Raw genomic sequence first — 24308 nt, forward strand, 5'->3', positions numbered from 1 at the left:
AAAGTGTGAACCAAGACGATCTAAGAAAAAATAAAAACTTGTGTCAACCTTTGTAGCGTCGACCATGCCAATGTCTACCTTTTGCTTGTGTTGACCTTCTGTCAATGTCGACCTAGGGTATGTTGACCAATTATAGGTGTCGAACTAGTAACTGTCGACCATTAGTGGTCAACCTAGTGACTGTCGACCTAGACATTTTCGACCCAGGTCCCGGATACCACTGGAGATATTTACACTGACCGCCTACAGTAGATTTGATCTCCTTCTCCCAGGTCACTGTGGGCAGGTAACTGGATAAGTCGGAAGTCCCTTCACATGCAGGTTTAGTAACAAGTGAAAACTGAAAGTGGATCTGACACCGCCGGGCATGCTGGCATGCTACAATTACAGCTGACAGAATGACCAACGGATCATCTGATGACATAAAGCATCCCATTTATCACGTGTCTTCCTCCTGTGCAGTGTTTGGTTGCATTAATCACATTATATCACATGGTGACCCTGGAGCTGACACACTCCGACATTTGTATTGTCACTCTTTCAGTCTCAGCGCTAGATTGGTCTCAGCCTGAAACCTGAAAGCATATACATTACTGTGTTAGCAGTTGCCAATGTGTACCCCCCACATGGATGGCATTGCGCGGACCTGCGTCGCACCATTGTCCGCACAGATCTATAGCCATACCTCCCAACAATCTCGTTTTTCGAGGGACAGCCCTGGTGTTCTGCGACGCGCGGGAGGGGGGGTTACCGCTGGGAGTCCCCCCAGCCTGAAAGGAGATAGTGTATTCAGTGGAAAATGGACAAAGTATGGGGCGTGGCCTGAGGGTGACCTCCTTTGCATAAGTCACACCCTCATGTACATAGGTCACGCCCACTTTTTTGGGTGCGTGCGCAAGTGTGCCTCCTTTAATAATGCAGAAGTTGGGAGGTTTGCTTTAGCACATACAGTCAAAATCTAGAGAGATGGCCAGCATGTGCATGAAGAACACTGAGTTAGCACTGATCTCCCATACACACATTGCTATGTGTGTATGGGTCATCTAGCCACCTGGAGGGTCAAGGGCGATTCCCCTGCTGGCATCGCTCAGCACAGAACTGAGCATACAAAGCCCTGTGGAGTGTGTTTATGGCCCTTTAGTGTAAGATGAGCCCTTTACATACATCGCTTCTCGGCCTTTTGGCTAAGATCAAGTGTAGTATCTGTTCTTATCAGTTGGGTATGGACTGGCCCCCTGGCAGAGAATAGAGAAAGGCTGGTCTGAGTAGCTGCTCTGATGGGTGGAGGGTGTGGGACCCCTCTGTTTTTTCCCGGGAGAAGTGAAAGGGCTGGCTGAGTACCTTCACCTCTGCCAGTGGTAGGAGGTGTTGTTTCCGTAAACCCACTGGTAAGAGGGGGGGAGAAACACTGGGCCTAGTAGTTTGACTCTCTTGACGGGGTTCGTAGCCCCCGAAGGATGAGACAGCGAAAGGCTCAGTCTAGTATCCATTCCCAGGGAGCGGAGAAAAGCTGAGACCGAGTAGATTGGTCCAGGTTGGGAAGGATCCAGCCTGGGCACAGCGAAAAGCTCAGCCTAGTATCTTAACCCTGGGAGCGGAGAAACACTGGGACTGAGTAGATTGCTCTTCCGAGGGGGGTGCAGCCCCTAAGGGAGTCTTTCAAAAAGCCCAGTGGAGTACCCATTCCCATGCCAGGGGCTGGAAAGTACCTGCTGGTGAGACGGAGAAACACTTGGTCGGACGCTGACTGGTCGGCTGCCTGGAGCCCGAGGCTGCACTGTGCCCCCGGGGTAACTCGGGGGTGCCTGATTTGCACTGGTGATGTCCAGCACCATGCACTGAATGGCACCTGCACCGCGCACTTCCCTCTAGGTTAGGCTACACGTCCTTACCTCGTCCTTTTGGATGGGGTAGGACAATTTTTTTACACCCCCACCCCAGCCTTCTGGCTAGGGCCTCTTTTTATTTCTTTCTTTGATTTGCACTTTTGAGCACTTCACGTTTTTCGTTAGTTTGTCACGTTTTTTTGATTTGGGTAGTGCGGCTGTCCCTAACGGGCCTTCCGTTCCTCTAACGTGACTGTGACTCTTCACCTTTTGGGGAGAGTCCCGGTCCCCTCGAGGGCAACCCCGAGCCGCAAGGCAGAGGGAAGCCTATGCGGGCCTCTCCAAACCTTCGGGTGCGGAGGACCCACCGTCCAAAACCCTTCCGGGGGTGGAGGAAACGCGGGTCTCTCTGAGCTTCGGCGAAGAGGACCCACCGATCCCTTTTTTCCCTTCCTCGGCCTTATGGTTGAGGGGGGTTAGGGGAACCATGGGGCCTTTCTCCTTTGGAAGAGGGTCCACACGTTCGTACGGCTGCCCCCTTTGCACGTGTTTAGGCACAGCACTAGTGGTGGTGGGAGCACACCTCGGGCTCCCTGAGTTTCTTCAAACTCATGAGCCCTTTACATACCTCACAACTGCCCCGATTATTTGGAGATGGTGCCACTGTCCCTCCCATGTGTGGTAATGTCCCATGGGCGGTGGACAGTTCGGGGGAGCAGTAGATTGTTGGTGATTGCTGTACTGGTGACCCACCCTCACTACGGGGAAAGCATTAGTCCTAGGATAGATACAAGCAGCTCAACAGGAAGTTATTATTGTTGGATTCGGTATGAAATCCCGACGGTCAAAATCCAGACAGGGTCATAATACCGACAAGGACACAATCCTGACAAGGACAAAATCCCGACATTTAAAATCCCGACATGGTCAAAATACCTACATATAGAATGTGCAGGTGAAACTGTCAACATGATTTTGGGTCGACAGGTCTGGAGGTCGACATGGGTTTTTTTCACTATTTTTTTAGCTGAATGTCGACACAGTCGGCATGGACACAGTTGGAGGTGAACCGCAGCCCCTCGCATCGCTTGCTTCGCTCGCAATGCTTCGGGCACACTATTTTATTCTCCCACCACGCCCTAGTGGATGGAAGGGCATGAAATACCGCCTGTCGGCACATGTTGGGTCAAAAAACTGTTAAAAAAAATCATGTCGACATCGCGTCCTGTCGACCCAAAGTCATGTTGACAGTTTCACCTGTACATTCTATATGTGACCTTGTCAGGATTTTAAATGTCGGGATTTTGTCCTTGTCGGTATTTTAAATGTCGGGATTTTGTCCTTGTCGGTATTATGACCCATTCGGGATTTTGACTGCATATCCTTGCAACTAATGTTCGAGTAACAGTGATTTGTAATATGGTGTACACACGCGGCGGCAGAGCCTCTTGCTAAGCGATACTTTTTTGCGCACAGCAATGCATCGGTGATGTGTGCTGAGCTTGCATGGCCAGCCAGTGTTCACTGGCGGTGACTAGATTTATACTGCATGTACCACTACGTGTGTTTCTATATTGACTGAGCAATCGTTAATGTTCACATAAATCCAGTCTGTAACATCAAAGATACTTATCGTTTGTTGTTTCTGTTAAGCTAAACATGAGATTGTCAAAAACAGAAAACTAATTTGTTTGAACACGAGAAATAATAAATAAAATCTGCAGCTGATTGACACAAGCCTGTAGATGTGTACATAGGGATTGATCTGAGAGGCGTAATATACACCACGTTTAGTTAGGACATGAGTTTGCTGTCAAACATCTAAAGACAACAAAATAAGCTTCATCAGCGGCATACTTCAAACACCTGGGACCGCTTCCACAATGTCGGGGAGGAGGGCACCGTATGGCACTGCGCACACCTTATAAAATGCAAAGACATGTCTGGGAATATTAAGTGAGCACCAGCTGCGGGCAAAGTTCCCAGGCCTGTGGCGGAAAATGTCACTTTGTCTGTTTTGTGCTGTTTCTTTGGAAGCAATAATAATAAAACAAAAGAAACACTTGTTCTCGCTAAGATTCGCTACGGTCGCTTATTCTGTGCTTTGGAATCATTTTGGCAGCATTGTTAAGAACGTTGTATGCAATGCAGTATCAAGTAATGTGGGTTACTTTTGTAGAAATAAAATAAAAAGTTCTAAGAAAACAAATACTAAATGCAACAAATAAGTGTAAATGAAAAGTTCTGGATTGAAAATTTGTACATAGTAATTACTGTGGGTGCTGTTTTATACATGTACAAAGCTCTTCAAAATGATGTAGAACATGTTATTAATCACAAGATAAATAGTATATAAAGTAGTTCCGTTCCGAACAACGGGATCCAAGTACACCTGCGCTCACGGCCGAACGTCATCATCCCGACTGAGTCTATTTAATGTGCCGAATTGACACCATTTCCAAATAACACGTTTTTGAATGGTTAGCTCTCTGTGCACCTATACTAGCAGCAATACTACTGATTGTGTATAATTTGAGGCATGCTGCTGCACTCAGCGCTGTACTCTGCAGTATTAATGCTGGCTGTGCACCTATATACAGATATACAGTACTACCAGAGGCGTAACTAGACATTCGTAGGCCCATAGAAAAAGTTATTAAGGGCCCCCTATTTAGCAACTGATGGTGTTAAATGTATATAAAACATTACTTAAACTGTAAAGATGGGCCCCTCTCAGCTCTGGGCCCCATAGCAGCTGCACCCCTTGCACCTATGGTAGTTATGCCCTTGAGTACTACTGTAGTAGTAAGTGACTGTGTTTGATTATACGGGGGCATACTGCACTGTACTCTGCAGTATTAATGCTGCCTGTGCACCTGTCCTATACTAGTGACTGCATATAATTAATTATATAAGGGCATACTTCTGCATGCTGCACTGTACTCTGCAGTATTATGCTATCTGTGCTCCTGTACTAGTGGCTGTGTACAGTGGCATCAAGAGGGGGGGGGGGGGGGAGCGGGTACTTTTTACCTATACTAGTGACTGTGTATAATTAATATGGGGGCACGTTTCTGAAAGCTGTGCCGTACCCTGTAGTATTATTTCTGGGTGTGCTAGTCTATACTAGTGACTGTATAATTATATAGGGGAAGGCGGAGCTGTACTCTGCAGTGTTATTGGCTGTGCTCTATAGTGACTGTATAATTATATAGGGGAAGGCGGAGCTGTACTCTGCAGTGTTATTGGCTCATTTGGCTGTGCTCTATAGTGACTGTATAATTATATAGGGGAAGGCGGAGCTGTACTCTGCAGTGTTATTGGCTGTGCTCTATGGTGACTGTATAATTATATAGGGGAAGGCGGAGCTGTACTCTGCAGTGTTATTGGCTGTGCTCTATGGTGACTGTATAATTATATAGGGGAAGGCGAGGCTGTACTCTGCAGTGTTATTGGCTGTGCTCTATAGTGACTGTATAATTATATAGGGGAGGGCAGAGCTGTACTCTGCAGTGTTATTGGCTGTGCTCTATAGTGACTGTATAATTATATAGGGGAAGTCTGAGCTGTACTCTGCAGTGTTATTGGCTGTGCTCTATAGTGACTGTATAATTATATAAGGGAAAGCGGAGCTGTACTCTGCAGTGTTATTGGCTGTGCTCTATAGTGACTGTATAATTATATAGGGGAAGGTGGAGCTGTACTCTGCAGTGTTATTGGCTGTGCTCTATAGTGACTATAATTATATAGGGGAAGGGGGTGCTGTACTCTGCAGTGTTATTGGCTGTGCTCTATAGTGACTGTATAATTATATAGGGGAAGGCGGAGCTGTACTCGGCTGTGTTATTGGCTGTGCTCTATAGTGACTGTAAAGTCGTATAAGGTAAGGATGCAATTTATGAGAAATATTATTCGTAATGTTTGGTACACTTTTTTCCACAAGCATATTATCAGAAGCATCTTTTTTCATGATACGCATTTGTAAGCCTTGTTATACTTGCAAATATATATGTAATCTTTGCACTGTTTGGTGCACTTATTTCACAAACATCTTTTTCAAAATCGTGTTTGAATTATGACAGTGTTTTTTTTTTACGTGTGCAATTTTCCTGTGGCTTTCTTTTATGTGCGTTCTTTTCTGTTTTATCTTTGTATATTGTGAACCTTTTGTTTATGATATTTATGACTGTGGTTTTTTTTTTTATAGATCCCTACTTTTCGAAAGGTTTGATGATCGCAGCAGACAAAGGGATCTATTTACTAAGCATTGGAGATAGAGTGGATAAAGAAAAGAAACCAATCAACCAGCTCCTAAAAATATATATATATTATATGTAATATTCCTTCTTCTCAAATGGACTATGTGTGTTGATCCTATCTAAGAAATTAATATAGGTGAGTGCAAGGGCGTAGCTAAAACTTTGTGGCCCCATAGCTAAATTTTGAAGAGGCCCCTGCACCAATGCTTCTAGGGAGACAAGAAAAGAGGGGGGGGGGGGGGGGGGGAATAGCGCTATACCAATGAGGAGTTGAAGAATAAAGATAAATCTCATTTAATGGTACACATTTAATTATACGTTTTTTTATTGTGATTATAACATATACAGTATAAAAACATTTAAATAGTGCCCTCTAAAAGCCACTGATGCTGATGATTTGATCAGGATCCGCTCCTATAATTACCCCCCAGTTGGTGTAAAAGTGGAGGAGGGGACCAGTTCCACAGAGTTCATACAAATTTAAGTTAAGTATATTTACCACTGTGGTTCACCAGGGGAGTGTTATTTCCAGTTTGGATTGCATTTGCAGCATTGTCCTCCTTTTGGTGGTGAAGATGTGACAAGATCCACTGGAAACCAGGTTGGTGTGCAAAGAGAGTCCTCGATACTTGTTTCCTAGCACGGCGCCCACTACGGCATTTGCGTAGTGGGCTATTCAGGGTCAGGGGCGTAACTAAGTTTTTAGCGCCCCCCCGCCGGAAGGTTTTTCGGCGCCCCCCTCCCCCCTCGAACACCGCCGCCGTTGCCCGCCACCCCCCCACCTAACCTGACCCCCCCTTCTTACACTTACCTGTCCCCGCAGTCTGCATCTCGCCCGGCTCTCTGCCGGGACCTGCCTGACGTCACGGTCCCGGCCGGCTCCTGCTGCTGCAATGAAAACTGACTCTTAGAAAATGGCTGCCCCCATACTGCAGACAGAAAACTGTCTGCAGTATGGGGGCAGCCATTTTCTAATAGTCAGTTTTCATTGCAGCAGGAGCCGGCCGGGACCGTGACGTCAGGCAGGTCCCGGCAGAGAGCCGGGCGAGACGAAGACCACAGGTAACTATACCTCCACAGCCCCCCGGCGGCGCCCCCAATTTCTCTGCGCCCCCCGCCACCGCGGGGGCTGCGGAGGTATAGTTACGCCACTGCTCAGGGTAGTGAAATCGCATCACATGCCATTATTGTATGGCATGCGATGCGATCAGATTTTACAGCTTATAATGGCATTTAATGTACTATACAATTAAATGACATATAATGTCATTTATTTACGCACCCTGCCCCCCCCCCCCCCCCCCACACACACACACTATCCACATCATCCCGAAGCGTGGCGAGCACAGCGAGTCCCCCGAGGGGTGGCGGAACACATTACACATTACAATGAGCAGGTCCAGAAGCATAACAAGATATGTTACAGGCCCCAAAGTAACACAACTTTGTAAGAGCCCCTATGTACTGTACCACCAAATATTACAAAAATAAATATGACATCTGTAACTGTGACAGGAAAGGTGGACCCCTCTCAGCTCTGGGTTCCATAGCAACTGCACTGCCTGCATATATGGTGGCTACACACTTGTAGATAACACCTGTAACTGTGACAGGAAAGGTGGGCCACTCTCAGCTCTGGGCCCCATAGCAACTGCACTGCCTGCATATATGGTGGCTACACACTTGTATATAACACTTGTAACTGTGACAGGAAAGGTGGGCCCCTCTCGGTTCTGGGCCCCATAGCAGATGCATTGCCTGCATCTATGGTGGCTACACACTTGTAGATAACACCTGTAACTGTGACAGGAAAGGTGGGCCCCTCTCAGCTCTGGGCCCCATAGCAACTGCACTGCCTGCATCTATGGTGGCTACACACTTGTATATAACACCTGTTACTGTGACAGGAAAGGTGGGCCCCTCTCAGCTCCGGGCTCCATAGCAACTGCACTGCCTGCATCTATGGTGGCTACACACTTGTATATAACACCTGTAACTGTGACAGGAAAGGTGGGCCCCTCTCGGTTCTGGGCCCCAAAGCAGATGCACTGCCTGCATCTATGGTGGCTACACACTTGTATATAACACCTGTAACTGTGACAGGAAAGGTGGGCCCCTCTCGGTTCTGGGCCCCATAGCAGATGCACTGCCTGCATCTATGGTGGCTACACACTTGTAGATAACACCTGTAACTGTGACAGGAAAGGTGGGCCCCTATCGGCTCTGGGCCCCATAGCAACTGCACTGCCTGCCTCTATGGTGGCTACACACTTGTATATAACACCTGTAACTGTGACAGGAAAGGTGGGCCCCTCTCGGTTCTGGGCCCCATAGCAGATGCACTGCCTGCATATATGGTGGCTACACACTTGTATATAACACCTGTAACTGTGACAGGAAAGGTGGGCCCCTCTCAGCTCCGGGCTCCATAGCAACTGCACTGCCTGCATCTATGGTGGCTACACACTTGTATATAACACCTGTAACTGTGACAGGAAAGGTGGGCCCCTCTCGGTTCTGGGCCCCATAGCAGATGCACTGCCTGCATCTATGGTGGCTACACACTTGTATATAACACCTGTAACTTTGACAGGAAAGGTGGGCCCCTCTCGGTTCTGGGCCCCATAGCAGATGCACTGCCTGCATCTATGGTGGCTACACACTTGTAGATAACACCTGTAACTGTGACAGGAAAGGTGGGCCCCTCTCAGCTCTGGGCCCCATAGCAACTGCACTGCCTGCATCTATGGTGGCTACACACTTGTAGATAACACCTGTAACTGTGACAGGAAAGGTGGGCCCCTCTCAGCTCTGGGCCCCATAGCAACTGCACTGCCTGCATCTATAGTGGCTACACACTTGTATATAACACCTGTAACTGTGACAGGAAAGGTGGGCCCCTCTCAGCTCCGGGCTCCATAGCAACTGCACTGCCTGCATCTATAGTGGCTACACACTTGTATATAACACCTGTAACTGTGACAGGAAAGGTGGGCCCCTCTCAGCTCCGGGCTCCATAGCAACTGCACTGCCTGCATCTATAGTGGCTACACACTTGTATATAACACCTGTAACTGTGACAGGAAAGGTGGGCCCCTCTCGGTTCTGGGCCCCATAGCAGATGCACTGCCTGCATCTATGGTGGCTATGCACTTGTAGATAACACCTGTAACTGTGACAGGAAAGGTGGGCCCCTCTCGGTTCTGGGCCCCATAGCAGATGCACTGCCTGCATCTATGGTGGCTACACACTTGTATATAACACCTGTAACTGTGACAGGAAAGGTGGGCCCCTCTCGGTTCTGGGCCCCATAGCAGATGCACTGCCTGCATCTATGGTGGCTATGCACTTGTAGATAACACCTGTAACTGTGACAGGAAAGGTGGGCCCCTCTCAGCTCTGGGCCCCATAGCAACTGCACTGCCTGCATCTATGGTGGCTACACACTTGTATATAACACCTGTAACTGTGACAGGAAAGGTGGGCCCCTCTCGGTTCTGGGCCCCATAGCAGATGCACTGCCTGCATCTATGGTGGCTATGCACTTGTATATAATACATGTAACTGTCACAGGGATGCTGATAAAAAAAGAATCTAGTGATTTAAGACTTAGAAGCAATGTAATTGAAATCAAAATAAGTGGTGTGGGGTTTAAATAAGATGCTGGTTCCAGTGTGTAAAATGCTTCTGAAGAAACCACATCTGTGATGAAATGCATCAAGCCTGCTGGTGTCTGATCGTTGGCATTGCTAAACAGATATAGGATTAAATGGAAGTCACACTGTGCTAAGCCTTTGCCAAGTCCCAAATGTGTGTAGTCTAAAAGCATTTCTAAAGTATGGTCACTCATTTCTATAAACAGACACAAGGATAAGGTACAGTACTGTGACTCTCTACAACCTACTGACATATTGACTATTCCTAAAATACATATATTACTTACAGTAAGCTTCTGGTTGCCTTTCTTTAAATGGAACTGTATAATAAGGACATTTCTACACTATGGGGTAAATTTAATAAGATAGGAGTTCTATTGAAGATGAGATGTTGCCCATAGCAACCAATCAGATTCTATATATTATCTTCTAGAAGGTGCTAAATAAATAAGAAGTAGGCTCTGATTGGTTGCTATGGGCAACACCCCATAATCTATAGAACTCTCATATTAGTAAATTTGCCCCAATGAGCTTGATTCAGCATCAGTTGTCATTTTAAAATTAAAAATATTTTAAAATGTTAATATTTTATAAAGTTTTTGCCGCTTCTTCTTTAATAAACATAGTAACAGCTTTGTTTGCTGTTCCCGAAGTTTAAGGAAACTGGTTACAGTAACCCAGTGCGGTATAGTGTTCCTTCCTTTGGTGTGCATGTCAGTAAAAGGGGGCATGGCCTTGTGGGGGGGGGGGGGGGTGGCCTGACTGCTCTGTCGGCTCATTCACAATTACAGAAGCTGGGTGCTGCATAATATGTTACACTGCAGCACCTGGCTCCTATTACAGAGGAGGAGCAGGCATTTTGATGTCAGCCTTTGTGGGTGACACTCAGGTGGTACCAGCAACCCCCTAGTGACACCACTGAGAACAATGACAATGATACCATGAGACAATGATAAATACCTACACCTGGTCAATGCCACCATTTTATGAGATAACACCATAGTCATATTTAACTCCTTTAAGAATATCATAAAATTTGCATATATTATTTCTAGTATTAAACCAGGGATCAAGAATGTTATTCATTAGAACAGATGCCTTGAACAGAAGAACAGAACTCAATTAAAAAGAGTTAGATTTGGGTAAATTGCAGTGCAAAAATACAATTTGTGAGCTACATGCAAAAGCAGATTGTATTTATCCTGCACAGCAAAATATGAATGAATTTTCTCACTTTGTTGAGCAACATGATTTGTTGCTTTACTTACAAACATGAATGAGGCCCAGTGTGCACCGCCAATTTATAGTAAACCTTGTGCTGTTGGCTGATACCTGGGACATGAATTTGAGATTATCTTTTGTTTAGTTTTTAAAGAAAATACAACATTGAGTTGTTGATGTAGAAACAGTTGAGACTATTCAAATATATTTATATCCTTATATGGTTATTATTATAGCTATTATTATTATTATTATTATTATAGGTTGGGTCTTCCTTATCGCTGTATTCCAAAAACGGAAATATTCAGAAAACTGTGGTTTCTCAGAATATTTCATCGTCCCCCACCCCCCCAGCCCCCAGGAACAGGTAAGTATGGGGAGAAAAACTATTCCAAAAACCGAAAGAATCACTTATCCAAAATGCTTTTGGTCCCGAGCATTTCGGATAAGGGATACTCAACCAGTATTATTATTATTATTATTATTATTATTATTATTATTATTATTATAATATACATTTTACAATAGTGCCAATTCTTTTTATGTATACTACCTTCTGGTTTTAATATAGTCACCTAATAGCATAAATACATCTTCCACTATGGAACAGAATAGAACTTCATAGTATCTCTGGCTACAGTATATACCAAAGTCAGGGTGTTCTGTTTTATATACTAACTAAGGGGTATATTTATTAAAGTCATTTTGCAGGAAATCCTCTAAAAACAACCATTTTCCAGTGATCACCTCAAAATCTAAGCATCCCTAATGTAAAAAAAAAGGGACTTAACATTTATTTTCCACTGTAAGACCAGTCATGTTTCATTGGTGATGGTCACACTGGCAGCTTTACCAAACCCCAGAATGCAAAGCCCATAGGATACTGCCAATTTTATTGGGGAGGGATCTTCTGGACTCCTTCTCCATCTGCCACCACTGGAGCATGAGCAGGCTCGTGTCCACACACATGGTCTGAACATGGAAAGAAAGAGATAGAAGTATCTATAACTTTGCTTCTAGCCCTATTGGAAGTTCTGTCCCCGGCACCACAACTTTAATAATTCAAGTAGTTATTTTCATGACCATATTGCGAGTTCAACTTTTTTATAATACAATAATTTAAACATACAATTTTTGTAGAATATTTCACGTTAAGCAAATGGGTCAGTGTGCAACCCAAATTGAGGTTGTAGTTTTTAATCAATATCTAATGAAAGTTATATTTGAATGCAATCCAGACATATTTTCCTCTCTGTTATATACTCAATACCCAAAAATTGCAAAATAAAGATTTCCATTTCCCTTCTAAAATTGAAAATGTAATATTAGCCAAATGACAATGATAAAATCCTGAAGGTCATGTCTACTTGTGTAACTTGCACGCATTTAATATAGATTACACACAAGTGGTGAATTACATTTCTCCATGTCTGTTCCAATAGAAGGCTGTATAGGTAATGAGTTAATTAGCCTCTGTAATTTGGTTTTGGGTAATTCATTTTTGGTGGGAAAACACATTGTAATTATTGTGCAGGAACAGCAATTTAGTAGAAGATAATCAGGCTGTGCACTTGTTCCCCCAGAGAGGTATGATGGGGATTGCTGAGTGCAGACGGAGATTAATCATGTACCTAATATGATTTAGTACCAGAACAATATTAGCCCATTTGGAGGTTATTTACATTAATCAGTGGGTTTAATAATTGCATTTTTATTGGAGGTGGCAGTTACGTAATCTAGGAGGCAATCGTGTTGTACTGGAAAATGGATACATTTTAATACAATTGTTTTAATTCTAAACATATGATTTATTTTATATATATATATATATATATTTTTTATATATATAAAATACATTTATAGTGCCCTTTTATATTGAATTGCAATTGTTTTAAAAATACATTGATTTTAAATGTTCCATACTTATGGGTCCTACACACAGGGAGATGTTGCTGAGTAATGAGAGCAATGTAGATAACTCAGCATGAGGATCACACAGCAAGATCCCTCAACACACAACGCTGCACAGCGCTGTGTGCTGAGCGATCTGGCTCTGACCCGTGATCTAGATTTATCCAGCATGCTGGATCTTAATCGCCAGGTGTAAGCGACAATATAATATAGTAATAATCATTTTATTCATATAGTGCTCTTTCTTCAATAGGACTCAAGATGCTTAACAGATATATATAATGTAATATAGGGCCTTATTCTGGTTGGTGCGTACTTTTCCGTATACTTTCGGATGGCGTTTTTTAGCCATCTGCGCATGCCTGGGGAACGCTATGCGCATGTGCCACGCATGGTCTCCGTACTTGTACTCACTAATACCGTACAGAAATGTGCACCGCAATCACTCGTGAAATATGGGCGTATTATGGGCGTCATTCGGTATGACACAGTGGCGTAGTTTCAAAGTGGGCTAAACTGGGCGGACACGGGGGAGTGCACTTATTTTGGTGGGCGTGCATTCGGACAGCACACCGAATGCACGCAAACAAAAAGGCTAGAAATATGCGGTGTCCATAAGCAAGTATTGCTTTGCGGACACCACTCAGTCATGCGCTAGGCAAACGGAACGCCTAATCACTACAACCAATGTCAGATGAACACAATACAATCACCTACTTTACTCATTACTTGTTAATTACACGCTTCTCACTGCTTCAATTGGAAACATTGCAGCTTAAATGGAACATTACTAAACACACACATATATGCTGTACTTTTCACACACTTTTACACTGCAAATAATGAACACCACGTCATATTAATAATACTACTACACATGTAACTTCTACATGTATCAATTAAACCACACATTTGGGGGAAACAAAAAAACATTTATTCAAGGAACTTATAACATAATTTAGACATTTTAACAAAATGAAAGGTAGCATAGCAGGAAGACAATTAAATAATAGATAAAAAATCCATGTATTCTACACATACATAGCCACAGCAGAATCATTAGGAACACATCAGGTGGCTTCACAACAAAAGTATAGCACCAACACTTCAAGTACAGCACACAGTAATGCTAGCCGAAACAGGGCAACAGGGGAACCAAACATGACATTCGAAGCAAGGGCAAATGTGGGTACCCTCGGCACGGAATTGGACACAGGAAGCTGACACACACAGCTCAATGAAAGATTTGGGAAGACATAACGGTGGAGATTAATGCGGACACAAGTTCATTTGCGGGCACGTTTGCCCCTGGCAGGCTCTTTGCCACGTGCAGCAGCTCTTCTGCCACGGCCACGGTCAGATGGTGACCCAGGTGGAGCACATGCTGGGGAGGGGGTGGATCGTCTTCCCCCTCTGGCAGCAGGGAGTGCTGATGGTGGTAATGCACCAGAAACGGATGACATTAGGACCCTATTGCTGGCAACTAGCTCCACCATAAGCTCATTATGGTGGAGGAGGAGGTCATTTTGCCGCAGGGCTTGATCAGACAGCACCTGCAGGCTAGCAGCAATTGACTGCTGGGTGCCAGCCATGGCCTGCTGGGCCTCAGCAATAGCCTGCAGGCTCCCAGCGATAGCCTGCTGGCTGCTGACCAAACCCTGCAACACCTCCTCGGTCCTACGCACCCGCTCTGATGCCGACTCTCCCTGCTGCTGAATATTGCCAAGCACATGCCCCCATGTGGCCAATTCAGCCGCGGACATTGGCTGCTGCTGCTGCACGGGCCTGCTACTGGGGCCAGGTGGCACAGACTCCTCAACCTCCTCAAGAGATTCTTGCCCAAGCGGTGGGGATGCTGGTGAAAGAGAACATTACAATTACCACACATTCCATGCTAAATTAGAACCATCTACTTATGGCATGGCAAATAATCACCTTCAAGCAAAGAAGCCATTACTTCCGCTGGGGCCTCGCTGTCCATGGTGCTCACCCCCCGGACCTCCTCGACTGCAATGCAGCACTAGGTCATCTCTTCCAGGGGGGTGAGCTGCAGCTTTGATGGCATGGGGCCAGCCCCAGAGGTGTGGCTGTGTTCCCACCGCTGGGTCAATTTCTTCTTGAGGTTCGTTTTGAAGTCGTGCCACCTGCAATCAAAGTTTACATATTAATACATGTCACTCCTCCTGTTTGCTGTAGCACCCATTGCAATCTGCAACATAATACAACATGTGCCTCATGACACCAAGCTTACATTATATTAAATGTTAACACCAACCCTTAGAAGATACACTCACACTCACCCTACAATAACTATCAATTCAATGACATGGCAAACATGTCTGTGCCTCCAAGCAACGTGACCGCCCATTGACCAACTCCATCTAATATCTAATGTAAACATTACTGCTCTTGCACTGCTCAAATGTAACACACATGAACTTGCCTCTTCTTAACGTGCTCCGTCTCACGAACTTGTGGAGCCACCGCATTAATCTCCGCCGTTATGTCCTCCCAGATCTTCCATCTCCTTGTGTGTGTCAACTTGTCCTGTGGACACTCGATCCAATCCCGTGCCCGGGGCACCAGGATGGCAAGCTCCTGTGCTTCGAATGCCATGTTTCTGGTTGTTGGTTCCTCTGTTGCCCTATTTCGGCCACGGCCACGACCACTGGCACCGCCACTGCCACTGGCACGGCCACGGCCACGCCCATGGCCACCTGGCGCTGTACTTGAAGTGCTGGCCAGGCTACTCTGTTGGGAAGCCACCTGCTGTGTTCCCAATGATTCTGCTGAGGCTGAAGATGGCCCAGCTGCAGATTGGCCTGATGTCGATGGCCCATCTGGCTGCTCTTCCCCCAATGGCTGGTCTGGGTTGATGGGCACATAGGTGGTGCTGGAGTCCATGCGTGCAAATAGGTCCTACCACTCCTGCTCTTCCTCAGATAGAGATGCAGACATGTGTGCAACAACATTGCATTTGTCAAACACACCTTTATATACTATTTCTGTAATTGGCGTACATCAGCGACACCCTGCGTTCCGTACGGCCGCGTCAACCGTGCGGCGCATAGGCCACGCCCCTTGCTGCAGAAAAATATTTAAAAAAAACCTGGCAAACTGAGTAAGTCTGATTTAGTAGGTAAATGAAGATTTGAACACCAATGACCAAAAAAAACTGAGGTCACACATGAAATGTATATGTGAATGTACATCTGTACTGTGCACTTGTTTGGTATGTAGTACAACTGACAATACCCATTCCATATGTAAATCCAGTCCACCACTTAGGCACAAGTAATCAGTGCTAGCATCCAAATCACATGTGAAAGCTCTCCAAATTCAGCCTTGATGCTAGCTACTTTTCATTCCACCTCTCTAGTATGGCCCAGTAGAAGGTAAGTGTACACATGGCAGCATGGCCTAATTTTGGGAAAAGGTCTGGCACTATTTGCTATGTTTCAGCTGCATAGCTTTCACTATAAAAAAGCTGTTTAGTACCTTGTGGAGTTAGGTGTAAGTGGCTAGTGATGCAGACTATTTCACCTGTTGCTTATACCCATGTTTGGTGAATGTAATAGATTATATATAATGGGTTACCATCTTATTGTACAGTGTATGTTTAGGAGATAGTAAGTAATGGCATGGTCTGCTAAACTATGCACAGGTACAGCGATGCAATGGGTTAGCCGTCTGTCCTGGCGCATACACGCTGTTACTGACAAAATGAACAATAAAGTTAATACCAAATATCACTCTGATCAACCAATGACAGGACATGATGGTTTGGATTGTGCCATTGCTAAGATGGCGGCCTATGGTAGAGCAGCACCCTTCTCTGCCGCGGAGCTGAGGGCACTGGTCTCCGTTATGGAGACCAGGCTGGGGCGTGCGGGGCCCTTCATAACAAATCGGCAGAAGCGCCTGGCGTATGCGGCTGCCCGCAGGCGCATATTCGCGCGCACCCAGGTGCGCAGGACCATCGCCCAGCTGGAGCGGCGATGGTCTGATCTGAGGCGCCGGGAGCCCGAAAAGCTCCAGCAAATAAGGGCCAGCATTGCACGATGTAAGTGTTTACACATTAAATGGCCAATTGTACATTAATGCTTACATGACCTTTTTTGTCCCAATAAGGTAACCTGGTTCATCATGAGTTAACCATGACATACTCTATCTGTGTGGTACCTCATGTTAGACATGCTGTAATGTGTGTGTAATATGTCATTTTTTGGAATGCAGGATGAATGAACAATTCATGTGACTTATTTAACACTCTGCATTTTGATTTCCCTTACAGCACGTGACCGTGCAAGACGGGCCCGTGAAGAGGGCCAGGAGGAGGAGGCCCCCCCTGAAGAAGTGGCCGAGGAGGAGGCCACAGAAGCGGGAGAGGAGGAGGCCACAGAAGTGGGAGAGGAGGAGGCCGCAGAAGTGGGAGAGGAGGAAGCCGCAGAAGTGGCCGAGGAGGAGGCCATAGAAATGGCAGAGGCAGAGGCCACAGAAGTGGGTGACGAGGAGGCCACAGAAGTGCCAGAGGAGGAGGTGGCCACTGAGTATAAGGGCCAGGAGGAGGTGGCCGAGGAGTTTGTGGAAGTGGAGGAGCCATGCGAGGTGGTGGAGGAAGAAGTAATTGGTAGGTAAACATAAGGCATCATTAATAATTGGTGGTAGTACTATTTGTTAGGTACCACTGGTGAATCTAGTGTGTTTTACTCTATTATTAATAAATAAACTAAAGTGGGTTACAACAGACAGACTTAGGGGTTAGAGGCCCAAGCTGCAAAGGTGGAATCTAGAGCCTCAGGTAGGTGATGCGTTTTGGTTTATGGAGGGCCTTTCTATTTGTTTGGTGTAAGGAAGCGGCTTAGTGCAGCAGCTTCACCTATCTGGCAATGTGACTATGAATCCGGAAGTAAGGGGTAGAGGGACTAGGCTAGCCTTTAAATGTGGTATCCATCCATCCATGTATCCATGTATCCATGTATCCATGTATCCATCCATCCATGTATCCATGTATCCATCCATCCATCCATGTTTCTATCTATCATGCAGTTTAGCTATTAAGCAGTGACATGCAGGTATATATGTATGGCAAAATGTGGCATGTTGTATTGGATGTAGCTTTGTAGTAGATTGGTGAGTGTTAAGTTGAGTGTTAAGGCAGGAGATTTTTCAGTCACATATTCATTAGTGTAAGCCAGTGTGTGTGTGTGTGTGTGTGTGTGTGTGCGCCTATTTTTATTTTTACCAATACAAACATTATTGGCTATGTAATTGTTTTTATGTATGAATTCTCATGCTGTAGGTACTTAAGATTTACTGTACAAGGTCAACCTGATTAGCATAATTAATGTTGTTCCCCCTTTAACATGCCCACAGATCCACAGAGGCAAGCCGCCAGATTAAGAGGGGCCCTACTCAGGCTGCGGCAGCTCCTTATTGTGATGGTCGCAGAGGTGGAGGCTGTGTGTGACCTGCTAGTTAAATTTTTTTTTGTTTTTTACTATGTTGTAAATTTGTAAAAAATATTTGTGTTGACAGTTCGAAGTGGTATGTGTGTTATTATTTTATTTTACAGTATAAATATAACTATAAATATATATCTTTAAATAATGGTGTTTAGTTATATAAGGTGCAAAATGTATATACATATTCATAGATAACAGGGGGCATGAAAAAACGTTGTGCACTTAGCATGATGAAAGGGTTAATGTAAAGTGGTAGTAAAGTGTTTAATGATCAATTAGAGAAATAATAGATGACCATTAACCCCTTCCCGACAATTGACGTACATTTACGTCATGGTCGGGAAGTACTTCCCGACACATGGCGTAAATGTACGTCATGGCATTTAACTGTCACCGCGTCTATAGACGCGGTGACAGTTTCAACATGTCTGCTGTCCCTGACAGCAGACATGTCCGTGCATGCCCAGGGGGGGCTGCGATGCCGCCCCCCCGTCGGCGATCGCTGTGATTGGCTGTTCAGTGTGAACAGCCAATTACAGCGTTTTCTGTGTCACCGGCGAATAACGTTCGCCGGTGACACGCGATCGGAGGTGATTGGTGCTGTAAAGTACAGCACCAATCACCGTGTCACCCCACCTCACCCCGCCCGCCCCCAAAAGCCGTGATTGGTCCGTCGGACCGACGGACCAATCACAGCCATGGAGGGGGGTTTAAACTAACGGTGACTGCACTGCAGACGCCATTCCGGTCTGGAATTGCGTGCAGTGCGGTCACCGTGCCTAGCTGCCGCGATATACTGACCAGAACCTTGCAAAATACTTACCTGATCCTTGCAAATATCTTGCCTGCTTGTAGTGTGCTGGATGCTTCCTGGATCCTGTTACTTGTGACTTCCTGTGTTGTGAACTTGTGCTGCTGCAGTGTAATAGCGTTAGTTAGATAGAGAGAGATAGAGAGAGATAGTGTCAGAGAGTGCTATATTTTGTGCTGCTGCAGTGTGATATAGTTATAGAGAGAGAGATAGAGAGAGATAGAGAGAGATAGAGAGAGATAGAGAGAGATAGAGAGAGAGAGATAGAGGCCTAGTGACAGAGAGTGCTATATTTTGTGCTGCTGCAGTGTGATAGTTATAGATAGAGAGATAGAGAGAGATAGAGAGAGAGAGATAGAGATAGTGACAGATTGTGCTATATATTTTTTATATAACTGACTGCTGCCCCCCCTTTTGTGCTGATCAGTATAAAGTAACTGATCAGCAACTTTTTGGGGGCGCAGGTTTTTTTTTATATATATATATACCTGTCACTGCTGCCGCTGCAGTGTCATAGAGTGTTAGATAGTGAGAGATAGAGAGATAGAGAGAGATAGTGACAGAGAGTGATAGAGAGTGCTAAATTTTGTGTCTGCTACCCCCGCCTTTTGTGCTGATCACTATATCTGAGGTGATCAGCAACTTTTTGGGGGTGCAGAGGTTTTTTTTTTTTTATATATACCTGCCAGTTGCACTGTCAGTTGCACCAAAGGTTGTGCACCTGCTGCCCCTCACTGGTAATCAGTGTCGCATCACTGATCACCTTTTTTTTTTTTGTGTGTGCTGTGGGGTCTTTTTTTAATTTTTTTTTTACACACACTGTGATTTTGTGGGTGTCCTGTGGCCGCTGTGCGCTGATCAGTGACGTACATCACTGATCATCTTTTTCGGCACAGGGTTGATCTATTTTTTTTTTTTTTTTTGATCAAATTCCTGTTGCCTTTGAGCGCTGTTCAGTGACGGACGTTACTGACCAACATCTGTGCTCAATTTTTGGCGCAGGACCTTTTTTTTTTTTTTTTAACCCCTTCAATTTTTTTTTTTAACCCCTTCAATTTTTTTTTTTTTTTTAACCCCTTCAATTTTTTTTTTTGTATAAAGTATTTTTTTTTTCTACACTACATACACACTACACACTACATACCCCCCGGGTTGAAATAAAGTTTGTACCCCCCCTACACTATACACGTGTTGAAACATTTCACTACCAGTAACACAAAAATAAAAATGGCATCCCAAATGTCATCCCAAATGTCATCCCAGTCATCCAGAAGAATGTATTCAGTGGAGGAGGCATATGCCATGCTTGCTTCTGACTCTGACACACCCAGTGATGCAAGCGGGGAATTTGAAGGATTCGCCTTAAGCTCCTCTTCCTCCTCTGGTGATGAGGGTCCCCCTCAAAGACGCCCCCGTAGAGCAGCTGAGACCCCCCCCCCCAATAATTGATCTCGTATGGACCCCACCACCAGACAATTTTGAGCCCCAGGTTCCTGAGTTTTTGGCCATGCCAGGAATCCAATTTGATTCCACAGGTCTCAGAGAAATTGACTTTTTCAAATTATTTTTCTCTGATGATTTTATAAATTTAATGGTGGACCAAACTAATTTATATGCCCAGCAGTTTATTGCTCAAAACCCCACGTCATCATTTGCTAGGTGGACCCCTGTAGATGCAGTAGAGATGATGACGTTTTGGGGTCTGGTGTTTCATATGGGCATAGTAAAAAAGCCAGAAATTAGGCAATATTGGAGTACAGATGTTCTGTACAGCACCCCATTTTACCGTATGGCCATGCCCCGGCAGGGCCGTTTCTAGACAATTTAGCTCCCAGGGCGAAGAAATAAAAATGCGCCCCCCCCCCCCAATACATAGCATGGTATTATAGTAAGGCGAAGGCGCGCGCCGAAATAGGGGGTGTGGCTTGATATTAAAAGGGGTGTGGCTTAATGTAAGGCGTGGTCTAGCAGGAAAACAATTACCTTATATCACACTTTTGCAACCTGCAAGACCAGACATTGGTTGCTGCAGGAATTGTTATTGTCCTCCCGCACTTAAGTTGGCTGGCTGAAGGCCACACAATGACCTAGTACGCCTCACAATGACAGGCTACTTAAATCATTATACACTATTTATCTGTGATGCCAATTACACATTACGCCGTACACTGTGATGACGATTACATATTACGCCGCACACCGTGATGACAATTACACATTACACCGCACACCAAGATGCCCATTAGACCACACACTGTGATGGCAATTACACAATACTCCCCACATCGTAATGCCCATTACACATTATGCCCCATGTGCCGCTGCCGCACAACCGATGCTGTTTACTAATATGCCCCCACAGTGCCAGATATGCCCCCACAGCGCCACAAATATATACCCCACAGTGCCACATATATGCCCCCACAGTGCCACACATATGCCCCCACAGTGACACAAATATATGCCCCCACAGTGACACAAATATATGCCCCCACAGTCCCACAAATATATGCCCCCACAGTGCCACACATATGCCCCCAGTGCCACAAATATATGCCCCCACAGTGCCACAATTATGCCCCACAGTGCCACACATATGCCCCACAGTGCCACAGATATATGCCCCCAGTGCCACAGATATATGCCCCCAGTGCCACAGATATATGCCCCCAGTGCCACAGATATATGCCCCCCAGTGCCACAGATATATGCCCCCCAGTGTCACAAACATATGCCCCCAGTGCCACAGATATATGCCCCCAGTGCCACAGATATATGCCCCCAGTGCCACAGATATATGCCCCCCAGTGCCACAGATATATGCCCCCCAGTGTCACAAACATATGCCCCCAGTGCCACAGATATATGCCCCCAGTGCCACAGATATATGCCCACAGTGCCACAGATATATGCCCCCCAGTGCCACAGATATATGCCCCCCAGTGTCACAAACATATGCCCCCAGTGCCACAGATATATGCCCCCAGTGCCACAGATATATGCCCCCAGTGCCACAGATATATGCCCCCCAGTGCCACAGATATATGCCCCCCAGTGTCACAAACATATGCCCCCAGTAACAAACTTACTTGGAGAGGGGAGGGGAGCGCATCGTGCTTCTCTCCTATCCCGCGCCCGAGCTCCTATTGGCTGACAGCGGCAGCCCAGTGACGTGGGCGAGGGGACGGAGAAACGCACGATGCGTTCCCCTCCCCTCTCCAGCGTGGAGTCGGGCGGCCGGGGAGACAGCGGCAGCGGCTGCGGCTGCGGCTGCGGGCGGGGGGGTTAGACTGCCGGGCGCCCTGGCTGTTTCAGAGGCGGACAAGCCGTGCGGCGCCCCGGGCTGCTGCACGGCTTGTCCGCCTCTAGAAACGGCCCTGTGCCCCGGGCTCGATTTGAGACGATCCTTAAATGTTTGCATTACAACGATAATGCACAGTGCCCACCCAGAGATGATCCCACCTTTGACCGGCTATTCAAAGTCAGGCCGGTCATTGATCATTTCAGTGCCAAATTTGAAGACATGTACATCCCAGATAAATTCATTTGCATAGACGAGTCCCTTATACATTTTAAAGGAAGGGTTAAATTCCGCCAGTACCTTCCCAGTAAGAGGGCAAGGTATGGCATAAAAATGTATAAGCTGTGTGAAAGCACCTCAGGGTACACTCACAGGTTTAGGGTATATGAAGGGAAGGATTCAAGAATTGAACCGCCAGAATGCCCCCCCTCCCTCGTAGGTGTTAGTGGAAAAATTGTCTGGGATTTAGTGCACCCCTTCCTGGATAAAGGTTATCACCTATATGTGGATAACTTTTACACCAGCATCCCCCTGTTTAAGGCCCTTGGTTCAAGAGGTACAGCAGCTTGCGGTACTGTGCGCAAGAACCAAAGAGGCCTCCCAAAAACGCACATTGCCCAAGTAATGAGAAGGGGTGAAAGCAGGGGAATATGCACCGAAAATATGTTGTTGGTCAAATATAAGGACAACTTACTTCTACTTCTAGTACTGGCCCCCGTATTGTACCAGGGCAGCATTTTCCTGATGAAATCCCCTCCACTGGAAAAAAGGGCAGGACACAAAAAAGGTGCAAAGTTTGCTATAAAAAGGGAATAAGAAAGCAAACTATTTTCCAGTGTGACACTTGCCCCGACAAACCCGGCCTATGTATAAAGGAGTGTTTTAAAATATACCACACATCTATGGATTTTTAGGTTCATAATTTCACCGTGCTTCGGGGGTCTTGCTAATGCGACATAGCACCCACCATTCATTCCACCAGAATCTGAGCCGCAAAATCCAAAAATCACTCCTTCCCTTCTGAGTCCTGCCATGCACCCAAATGGTATTTTTTGGTCACATGTGAGGCATTGCCGTACTCGGGAGAAATTGGGGCACAGATTTTGGGGTGCTTTTTCTCCTTCATACCTTCTGAAAATGAAAAATTTTGAGCCAGAACTGCATTTTTGTGTAAAAAATGTAATTTTTCATTTTCACTGCCCAGTTGTATCAAAATTGGTGAAACCCCTGAGGGTTTGAAATGTACACTATACCCCTAGATGAATTCCCTGAGGGGTGTAGTTTGCAAAATGGGGTCACTTGTGGGGGGGTTCCACTGTATTGGTGCTTGGGGGGGTCTTGCTAATGCGACATAGCACCCACCAAAATTCCACCAGAATCTGAGCTGCAAAATCCAAAAATCACTCCTTCCATTCTGAGTCCTGCCATGCACCCAAATGGTATTTTTTGGTCACATGTGAGGCATTGCCGTACTCGGGAGAAATTGAGGCACAGATTTTGGGGTGCTTTTTCTCCTTCATACCTTCTGAAAATGAAAAATTTTGAGCCAGAACTGCATTTTTGTGTAAAAAATGTAATTTTTCATTTTCACTGCCCACTTGTATCAAAATTGGTGAAACCCCTGGGGGTTTGAAATGTACACTATACCCCTAGATAAATTCCCTGAGGGGTGTAGTTTGCAAAATGGGGTCACTTGTGGGGGGGTTCCACTGTATTGGTGCTTGGGGGGTCTTGCTAATGCGACATAGCACCCACCAAAATTCCACCAGAATCTGAGCTGCAAAATTCAAAAATCACTCCTTCCCTTCTGAGTCCTGCCATGCACCCAACTGGTATTTTTTGGTCACATGTGAGGCAT

At 45.7% G+C, this 24308-nt stretch overlaps 1 pseudogene; it reads left to right on the top strand.

Annotated features, from left to right (window-relative positions):
- Nucleotides 1-1164: 1164 nt before the first annotated feature.
- LOC146050904 (U2 spliceosomal RNA) lies at nucleotides 1165-1302 on the top strand (annotated as a pseudogene).
- Nucleotides 1303-24308: the final 23006 nt, after the last annotated feature.

The sequence above is a fragment of the Crinia signifera genome, chromosome 12 (assembly GCF_055691185.1).
Source record: "Crinia signifera chromosome 12, ASM5569118v1, whole genome shotgun sequence".
In the NCBI taxonomy this organism is placed as follows: Eukaryota; Metazoa; Chordata; class Amphibia; order Anura; family Myobatrachidae; genus Crinia; species Crinia signifera.